This window comes from Aythya fuligula, chromosome 11, assembly GCF_009819795.1.
Source record: "Aythya fuligula isolate bAytFul2 chromosome 11, bAytFul2.pri, whole genome shotgun sequence".
In the NCBI taxonomy this organism is placed as follows: Eukaryota; Metazoa; Chordata; class Aves; order Anseriformes; family Anatidae; genus Aythya; species Aythya fuligula.
Window position 1 is genome coordinate 75,654 of NC_045569.1, and position 11,401 is coordinate 87,054.

The window sequence follows — 11,401 nt, forward strand, 5'->3', positions numbered from 1 at the left end:
AATGTGGTTAATGGCCAGCTATGACCTTGAACAGCGTGAGAATAACCCCAAGTCTAGAATGCTATTATATAATATATACTTGTTTTAAGTCCTATTCATTATTATTTTGTAGTGATTTTATAGATTATTATAAGATGATATGAACATGCATTAGTGAAGGACTTGGACGAGGAAAATCCTCTCGTTTTTACTCCCAGAAAAACCTCTACTGAAATATTAGTCTGATCCATGTATCGTACATAATTTCAGCTGCAGTGAATACAGCTGCAGTACTTTGATATCTACTGAGCAGTGGAAGTACAGCAAGTAACTAAATATATATCGACTCCCTGTTTAATCCTTAGAAACAACCTTAATATAGACATAAAATAGATTAAAACATAATACAATTGTATTATGAAAAAAAATACTGAAACCTTACAGAGTAGTGGGAAGTATATAATGCTGGGAAGAAAGAGAGTACAACAGTGATTTGGTAATATAGTATGGGAGTTTTGAAAGAGCAAAAATGCCAAATGCATAAAATTCCCACTAAAAATAAAATACCGTTTCAATAAGCCTTTAATTTCAATCAAAATGCAGTGGATTAATGGTCTGATTCATTATAATTCAGTAAAACTTTGACTTTAGTAAGGTATGCATTGGAGTTTATCACTTATGTGCAATAAAGGGTCTGATTTTTTTTTTTAATAAAGTATAGTATTTGACAGAAAAAAAATTATTCCCCACTACAAAAACTTCCTTCAACTTTAAGGCAAAATAATTCTATGTTATGACAAATATGGTAATAGAGGTGGCAGAGAGAGAGAACCTATTGACTACTGTATGTGATTCATCAAGCATTTCCGTAGTCTAATCAGTGAATTCTATTTATTTTGTTTGTCTTGTCTACTGGATTCTGTAGAATTCTACATCTAGTTTGAGTGAAACACTGTGGAGAATTATGTGAAATGTAGTCACTTATTACTTGTTGCTGAGATGGGGCAAGCATCTGAGGTTTGATGCAAGACAAAAGATTTTTGAATAGTCATATACCAACTTAAATGAAAAGCACAATCCATAATAACTTCTCAAGAGATGGAGATGGAGTAGGAACAGGCAGTCAGGAGAGAAGGAATTTCTTTTGTTTCATTGTTTTGTAGGACCATTAGGCCATGTTGTTCCAATAGGACTCGTAAAGGACATCTGTAATCTTGATAAAAGAATATTTCAAAGCTTGCTGTGGTGATGTAATAGCTCCAATTGCCATCTGACTTTGAGATCAGTATAATATGCCCTATGTGATACCTAGTTTTAAGAACTGCAATATCAGAGAGGCAAAAGGGAGCACTTTGATAAGAGAGGAAAGAGGACACTCCACAAGACTTCTTAGTACTGTTAAAGCCAGCCATTGTGTCCAGGCAGCTAGCTGACTTGAACAAAGCAAAATGTAGATGGGACATAAAGCAGTAGACCCTCAGGTTTCTACATCAACAGCATGTGTGAAATAGGAAAAGATCCTGATGAAAGTTAGAGTGCTGGTTCTTGAAACTGACAGGGAGCTTCAGGAGAGCAACTGACTCCTGGAGTAAATGATGTTAAGGTGCCTGCTTCTGCAAACAACACTGTGGTGATGGTGGAATTTTGTTCAGGCTTTTTAAACAGCTTTTGGTAGTGCAGGAAGGATTCAGATTTCTAAATGTCTTCAGTCTGATATGTTTTTCCATTTTTAATTTACCCTGTCACTGATCAGTCTTTTTTAATTTTTATAAAACGTAAAAAGCTTGAGCTAAAGTGCATGAAAGAAAAACCTTCCTTTGCCTTCAAGGGGCTTCATGTAAGTCCTGTAGTCAGCAGTATTCAATTACAAAGAACAAGGGTCATTAGAGATGGAATTTATGATCTCTGGTTGTACTACTAAAGCTAGTTTTTGTAAGCTTTTGCTTTTACTTAGGATTATGTTTCAGGTAACATTTTTTTTTTTTTTCTGTTCATCTAAAAGCATAATTAGTTCTCCAGTCTTTATTGGAAACATACAGGCATGGCAATGAAATATAAAGTGATATAAGGATCGTATGAAGTGAAAGTGAAGCTGCTTTTTCCATTGAAATGATTTCCACTTTTTTGTTTGTTTGTTTGTTTTGCTTTTAGTATAACGTAAAAGGATTCTCTTCCCTCCTCCCCCAGTGGAAAACATTTTGGAAAGCAGGAACCTGACATACTGCTCTACTATTGAATGGCTTTCAGTTGTCATGGTTGGTGTATTCTGTAACAGCAAAAGACAAGAAAATAGCAATCTGATGATGTTACTAAATCTGATCTCTAGTTTGGACTATTTATTACATAAACGTCTTTAGAATATTGTGTGGATTGAGGATTGGTCTTTTAATAGATATTTTTGTGAATCACTTTGTGCTAGACCATAACAGTAGAACTACATGTATAGATCAGTCTAGGCTCTAAAAGGACGAAGATAAAAGTATCCCTGTTCCTAGTGTTCTTTTAAAATATCTGTTACTACTGATCAGCCTGTAATCAAGATGTAGAGAGGCTGGAAGAAAATAATTTAAAATGTGACTCCAAATGATAGCAGAAAAAATAGTTAACCGTGGAATTGGATGCTTCCACCACACAATTATTCACGTCTTTTTAAAGAACTAATGGATCAGACTTGGTAGTTTGATAGTAATAGCATTAGTTTGTTATGATGGGATATTTATTTAACTGACCTACGTTTAACTTCCTTTATTTCTTGAGGGAAACTGAGACTGCCAATGTGAAGTATTTTCATTTTTACCTGGCAGGAAATGACACTACATCATTTTGTTTTAACAGTAGCCTATTTATCCTGTAGTGGCATTAACAGGCTGACCAGATAAAGTGAAATAAACAAAGTAGGTCATATACCTCATAGTACAACACAATAATGCTGGGGGAAATGAGCTTTCATGCAGAAAATCTTGCTGTGGTATACCGTCACATTGCTATTCTGCAAAAAAAAGAATAATTCAGGACCCTGTGGGAGCCTAATAAAACTGAGTGTCAAGAATCCTCTCACATCCATTCCAGATGGTTTAGACGTTCCTTGGAACTGGATGTCTCATGTAAAATTAGCTCACTGTTTATTCTCAGCTAATAGCAGTTGCAAAGGTGAAAAGAAGATTAATCTAGCAGAAAAGTCATGAGAACAGCAAGATGTCTTTCATGTAAAATAGTTAATACTGAAAGATACAATTCTGGCGCATGAGCAGAAGGAGATGGCTGCAAATAAGCAGTTCGATTTACTACATGTATTCAAACATATGATGGCATGCAAAGAAAAGGAATTTCTTAGTAAGACAAGGTTTTAACTCCTTAGAGGAAAAAGTAAAATAAAAATAGAGAAAAATAAAGAAATGCAGATTCATGTAGCATTCCATGCAGACTATAAAGGGATCCTATGTGTTTTTCTGTACCTATGGTAAATGCTATGGTCTAATGTTACTTTTTTTTTCATTTAAAATGTGAGTGACTTTTTTTCTTCAAAGCCTATCTTGACACTGAATTCAAAATGTGTTTTATTGATGATTAGATCTGTGGGTTTGAGTTGGTGTTGTACTTTACAACAATGGTTCCTGCTTTGTCCATAGGCTGGCTGCTGTACTTCTGTTATGAAGATTATGATAGCATAAATTTATTTATTTATTTATTTATTTATTTTAAACTCTTTATCCCATTCAAAAACCAGAGATATTTTTCTTCTAACATACCAGCAACTGGAAATGAATGAGGTACAACATGTGATATTACTACATTAGAGCAATGCAAAATCAGTCTTGTTTTCTGTTTTCCCTCTTCAAAATATAATGCATCAAATAATGAAAATTTAAATTATAAATGTTGCATCTTAATAAAAAAAAAAAAAAAAAGAGAGAGAGGGAGAGACCTTGTGCTTCCTTTTAAATGTTTTTATGCAAAAATGAAATGGAAAGCTTTGCTTCCTAAAAAGGCTGAGATTATCATAAAGCCCAATGACTCCGGAGAATAGGACTGCTGTTCTGCACAAATGGAATGTAACATTTCTCTCCGCTATGCCCCACTCCCCAAACTGCAAGGAAACTTATTTTAGGTGTTAAATTAATTCAACTCATGCTGTTGTTTAATGAGCTGGAGAATATATGTAGTTTTGTTTAGTTTAGCAAACATTTTCAATTAAGAGTATTTGTAAAAAAAAAAAAAAAAAAAAAAGTAATTCCTTGTATAGCTTGCATGCAAGCAATGTTGCTATATAGAAATAATAAGAAAATAACGGAATACTACTGTAGAGGGTGATATTAATGCATGCATCCATCCCAGTACTCATTATTAAAAGGTCCAAGGCAGTCATTTTAAAAAATGTTAGCATGAGCTGGTAGAAGTTAGCAATTACTGTGTATGGGTTTGCATTTTTCAGGTCAGCTAGTTAGCCCTTCCTCATTTGACTGCCTAGTTAATCTTCTATTTTTTAAAATAGTTTTAATAACCAAAATTATTTAGTAATAAATAATAAATTATTTCAACATATAACACTTATTGATCCTGAATATTTATGAAATAGCTCTCTGAATTCTGTAAATTTTTTTCTACAACTTATTTAACATGTCTGAACAAAATTATTCAAGAAAACTAATTTAATAGATTTTTTAAAAAAAAGGAATTCAAGAGCGAACTGTTTAACTGTTAAAAGAAGTCTTCCTGAACAGCTTAGCCAGCTGAGGTCATATCCAGTCAGTTAGGTGAAAATTTCCTTGGTGAAATATATTGTCTTATTATTGGAACTTTAACAAATTTGATTTTTGATTCTACACTCTTTTAACCTATGCCAACAGGCCTTGCATCTTTCATGTGACTTCATGTTTATCTCAAAGCATGCATTAAAACCTTTGGTTTCATGTACTTTTATGCTATAAAAACACACTGCTTTGGAGAGCTCCAGTACAGCAGTCGTGTTACTTCAGATATTTACTAGTGAAAAAAATGTATGTAAAATGCAATAATTATGATACAGGATTTCTACATGGAACTTAGAAGAGATCAAAGACTAAATGTTACGTAGTATGCAGCATAATACTGCTCTGTAAACTGTCTTTCTTCATAAATCAGTTAAGCTGTTGTAACTGTATTTCTTTGTAATGTTACTGAAAATTGGGTGGATAAATGTAAAGTTTCAGAATGCTACAGAAGAATAGATAATTAGTGTAATGAAATAGCACAACAAATCTGCAAATAGGAAGTAGCTATAAAATAGTAAAATATGTATTACAATGGAATACTCATTGCAAAAGTATTAGAAAATGTTTGGAGTTGGTGCGCAAAAACAGATTGCACAAAGTACAGCATTAAGATTTCAGAATTAAAATACTACGGAAAGCAATAATGACACTGCTTTGCAGATGGGGTTAAGCATAAACTAGGTAACAGGCTGAAGGAAAACTTGCTCTAGAATTTAGGCTGTACATAAGTATTGCTGTTTATTTCTAATATTAGAATAAAATTATGCCTTTGCTAACTTATTTTTTTTGAACTCTAAAATATATTTAGAATTAAGTTTTCCTTGTTCTCAGAAGAAACCATAGAATTTATGCAGTCAGTGGGATTTGTACCTCACAGTTCATTAGATTTGCTCAGGATATCGAAATCAACAGCTATAAACTGCAAGTGCTAAAAAGCCTTGGTGAATAAATGTCACACTTCAGTTTATTTTTTGCCTTTTCAAACTGTGGACTTGTATATAAACAGTTATTGGACTTGTGAAGGCTCAATTGCAATAATATTCATTATGGGTTTTTACTCTGATCCAAGTCCTGTCTGTGGTATTTTGTTTGAAAGACTGTGGTGACACAAATACACCATGCTAATTAATCAGCCTTTTCAGAAGCAAAAATGCTGAAACAGCATTTTGGATTGGTTTAATCTTCTATTGCTCTGTTCATGTTCTGTCCCTATGCTCTATTCTACAGAGAATTCCTTGAATACTCAGAGATAAGTATCTCTTCCTGCCCCACCACCCGATAAAGAAGTGTGAAAATAGATTAATGTTAGCAAACTTCAAACAGAATATTTCATAATTTTATTATTATTATTATTATTTAAATTTGAACAGGTCTAATAGTATGCTTTGAGAAGCTCACAAGTTGATAATCTTTAGCTTCGTAACTTAAAGAACATTGCAAACTTGGGCCTCCAATAGATTATAATGTTTGGAGACTATTCCTACACGTCATTACTGCATCATTTCCAATTCTTCCATGAAATACGGTTACACTGTTATCTGTACTTGGATCCTAGTGTTAGTGATGACAGCTAAATTTCAGAGCATGGGTCTTCTTAAACTCCAGCTCTTCCACAGGGCTTTTGAGGACAAGTGTGGTCTCCAAAGAGCACAGAGCAAGCTCAGGAGGCACTACTCACTAGGGAATATATCTTTATGTAGCCTGTATAAAATTCCTTGTTCTGTGAGTTGCAAATGTCACTGTCTTTTCCAACCTAAATGATTCTATGATCTCATGACAATGTTTTGGGTTATGGTCCCAGTGTCCTTTGGTCAAACTTTTTGACCAAAGTTTGTCAGCTAAGTGACAAAGCTAAGGTCCTTGAGCATTTAGCTTTTGAGTTACCTAGTCTATTGTTTTTTATTATAATTTCTCTCTGGAGAGCATTTAGCAAGTTAGTTCTGTCTTGGAGACTTAATTGATACTCAGAGTGTGCGTTGAAACCCTAAGGTGAAATAATATAATGGAATGATAACATTTCTATGGTATGAATCTATCTTCTTTGCATTATCCTTCTTGAAAGAAGGAAGATGAGATCAATGAATATAATTTCAATTTTACTTATACTTTGGAGCTGATGAAATTTCATTTGAAAGTGTTTCTGTTCACATCAAACACAGAAAGATCCATTTGCAGCTGCTTTAGGATTCATGCCATAGCTGGATCTAATCCTTTTATAAAATTTAATTATGTGCTTTCTGAAATGGAAGTAAGTGGCAATTTTCTTAATGCAGTTAGCACCATACTTAATATTATAGTAATACTGATTTATAATGTTCTCATGTCTCTGTTATATTTTTTCAGTGTTGAATAATAGTTTCTTCTAATGTTTGCTGGAGTGAATAAGGGGGAATATAAGTACAAATATGCTTACAGGTGTTAGAAGGTGCAGTTTCTGAATACAGCTGTTATGATATGCCAAGAATCTTTCATCTTTATGACTTGCAAAGAATCTTTCAATGACTGATAAACAGAGAATGAGATTCAGCTCCATCTCCATATCATTATAAGGTAAAGATACGTTTATAAGGCATTGAGTGAGATGCTAATCAGCTCTTCTAAAACTAAGAAGGAATGAAATGGTTGAAATCCTATGGGAGGTATTTTCAGTGCTAATCAGGCAGCTTGTGCATATTGTGCCAAATGTATCCTTTTTTGCAGCTGAGTTCACTGATCTTGATTTTGTCCAGCAATTGTTTAAAGAATAAAGAGTTATGAAGATCTGGTGAGTTCTTGGACTGATAAGCTTGTAACTATTTGTATAAGCACGGTGAGGCCATAAGAAGTGTTAGGACCTGCATTACTTATTGAAGGATCAATCAATACACAAAAATCAACTTTCCTTCATAGACTCTGTTTCTTTAGAGATTCCTTTTATACTGTGGACTATGGAAGAATGCCATAGAGGCACTAAATTAAATTAACCAAGCAACAGAGTAAAATAGCGTATAAAAACATCAAATTAAGGGAAAGGGAAGTAGTATGAAGACATCAAATTCAGTTAGGCAGAATTATGTTTAAAACCCCAACAGACACCTGCAATTTCTCAGAAATCATTTTGGAACTTACTAAGCAGGTTTCTATCAACCTTGATGCCAAATGATGCATATAGATTCCACTTAGGCAGACTGGGAGAACAGTTTTAGTAAAAGCTGATATGTGAAAATAATGCTCTAATGGCAGTACTAATTGGAATAATCCTAGTAAGCTCTGTCCACATTATTGGTGGTTAGTTTTGTCTCCACCTGTATGTTTTCAACGACTTTGGAAGGACTCCACCTCTTCCTATAGCAGCGTTTAGTAGCTGAATAAGACCATAGAAGTCTGGCTTTTAGCTTTTGTACATCATCAGGGACTTTGCTAATATGTGGATTTGTTCTTGTTGTATGAATAAATTTTCTGTGTGTGCCATCTGCTGGACCTTGTTCAGAGCACAATGTTGACTCATGGCTCTTTTAAATAAATTTAAAAATAAATTTAAAAGATCAGTTCTGTAAGATTTTTTTAACACATTTTTGCATTTGAATGACATTATACAGTGTGTAGAATTGTTGATATCTTGTCTACACTATAAAACTAAAGGTCTATGTTCAGAAACATTGGACTTATAAAAACAAGTTTGTTTCTGCATACAGTTTTAATGCCTCAAAGTTTAACGTTTACAATAATAGTAGACAGATAATGTTTTGAGCTCTCACATTCTTAACCTCTCAAGTCGTGGGTAACTCAAAAATGTCAGCAGAAAATTCCAGTCTTAGAGAAGTATTTATTTTGCTATGGATCAGGGCTTATATAGCCCAACGCATCCATTGTTTTCCTCTATCCAACAGTATTACAATCCTTCCTGCTGTAAAGTTTCAACTGAGATTTTTAGTTTATTTAAAAATGAAATTTAATGGGCTATTAACTGATTGGTATTCAAGAATGCAAAAAGTAGACAATCTAATAAAATGGCAATTGTTTATTCATGTTTAAATTACAGCTAATAGAGCTTGTAAAATTATAGGATAGATTTTTTTTTTTTTTTTTTTTTTTTTTTTTTTTTTTGCTGAGAGTGTCTCATGATCAGATTGCTTTTAGAAAAATATATTCATTTGCAGCTATTTTAAAGAGTTCTTGCGATTTCTGTTGTATGCCATTTACTACCTTTGTTTCTGTAACTTATCCAAATACAAGAATTAGCTCTTTTAAAGCTTTCATTCAAAAGCAAAAGAAATTAGTTTCACAGAAACGAACTGAATTTGTCATGCCAGCATATGAGTAGAAAAAGATTTTTTTTGAATCATGTATTCTGTTTATTTCCTTGTTCTGTTTCATTTTTATTAAATACTTTTCTTACAAGTAGCTGAGCCCCTTTATATTTATGTTGTCAAGTCAAGATTTTTTTTTCCTTTTACATCCACAAATCCCTTTCTTCAGAATCACTAAAATAATGTGCCTTCTTTTCAATCTTTGAAGAAATGCCCTTACAGACAAGAAGTCTCATATGAACTTAAATTATTTACTCTATTTCTGCCATTGTATTATTAAAATCATTTGTGCAATTTTAGATCCTTGGAACTTAGTGGAAAATTTGATTTTAGCAGGTTTTGTGTTTCATCCACTGTATCTAATATTTTAATAATCAGTTTATGCAGCCATACATATTCATAAATTTAAATACTTTTTTGTGATATATTTTTTTTTTCAGATTGGAAAAACATGATGAAACATAATTTTAAACTTTTTTTTTTTTTTTGCATACAGATTTTATTTGATGATTGTTTTATTTTCTAACAGCATACCACATTTATGTGCTGTGAACAGCCCATAATCACAGTGATGTATTAAACAGTCTTCAAGTTTGTTCTGTGTGAATAGATTGAACATTAATAGAATAGTCGCTTGATGATAGTAGATATGATGTCATTCTAAAAGTCACCTACATTTTTACAGTGCCTGATAATAAAACACCATTTAAAATCAGAGTTATATACAATAGGGTATATATATCTAAAAGATTTAAGTTGTTTATATCCACATGGTAATCTCTGAAATGCTGCTTCATCAATTACTGTTTTCAAATTTAAGTATGAGGAAGTGAAATGGGACTTAGCATGCAAATACTGATGCAAATAGACCACTGCATAACAGCCATAATAAAGACACGGAGAACTGGGCTCAGATTAGCTAACAGCTCAGATTAACTAACAGCTCCATTGTCCAAAAGTGGACAAAATAAGGTACAGTAGAAACTAGAGGACCAAAAACACTATTTGCAAAGAAAATGTAATTAAAATACAATACAAAATAATTTTGCAGGCTTGTTTACAAAAGGTAAAAAATTAAACTGCTTTATTCCTTCTTTATTTCTTCTGTAATTTCTTCTAATTACAGTAATCATGCTTATGAAATTCCACCCTATAAAGCCATCAGTATATAATATATTAAAGAAATCAGAGCAGCATGCATTTTCCTGTCTACATGATTTCATATAATTATTTTAAAATTTGAATGATAAACATAGTTTATTAGTTCCAACCTTGAGAAAAAAAATGTTCTGAGAGACCTATAATTATGAGATGGAAAACCAGAGAGTAAATTATCACTATTCAAAATGCTTGTGTCTGAAATGAATGAAGATGCACAGTGTATATAAAGTGATAGTTTATTCCCAAGCAAAAGAAGGTTCAGTGGATTATTTTTTTTTAAAGTTCTTATTCAGATGAAAAATTCGTGGCCATCAAAGCACTCCTTTTGGTGTTTTATGATACAGAATGAGGAAGAATGGGGTTTAATTTGGATGCTACCCTCTACCCACTTCTTTTTTCCAACTAACTGTATTTCTTAGTTTAAAACTTGCAGTGTATGTAGAAATAGAGGTTACATTAGGTATTCCAAATGTTCACGCCACTAAATCACTTAACGACTAAAAAACTGGAAATCCTATTTATATGCATGTTTAATTTTGTCTGTAATTACAAATAGTATGGGACTTCACTGTTGTGTCATCTTTGGGTACTATGCCAATGCTGCAGAGAAAGCTTTAAAAGTAACCTAGCTACAATAAATTATTCCATTTTCAAGTTTGATTAAAAAAACAAAAATCCTGTAGAAAGCTTCCATGATGTTTCGAGAAATAACCTAGATGTGCAGCTCTTCTTGATCACCAATTCCAACCTGACCTAATTCATTACCCTTATCTGGAACAAACATTTATTTGTTGGTTGTGTGTAGTTTTTATATGCTACAGAATATGTGGTCTTCTGCCAGACCTGTACCTGAGAGCAGTGGTCTGAGGGATCACACTAGTTAACATTAATAAGTTTTCTAAGCAAGGACATAAACAATTTATTTAAATAATTTATTTTCTGTTTATGGTTAAAGTGTCTTTGGAGGAAAAGATTAATATAAACCTATTGTTTGTTGGTTGGTTTTATCAAGAGGCTTTACCCTGAAACCCCCTTTTTTTAAGTTACACAGCATGAACACTGAAGCTTACCAAAAATGGAAAGTTTCTTTCAAGGACTATTGTCAGTAAACCAGGAAGGTCTTTTCCTTCTTCACCAAATAAACAACTTATCATTAGGCTAGTAATAAATGTCAAGGTATATTTCGCAGATTTCAAGATATTTTAATTTCCATTTTCAAGA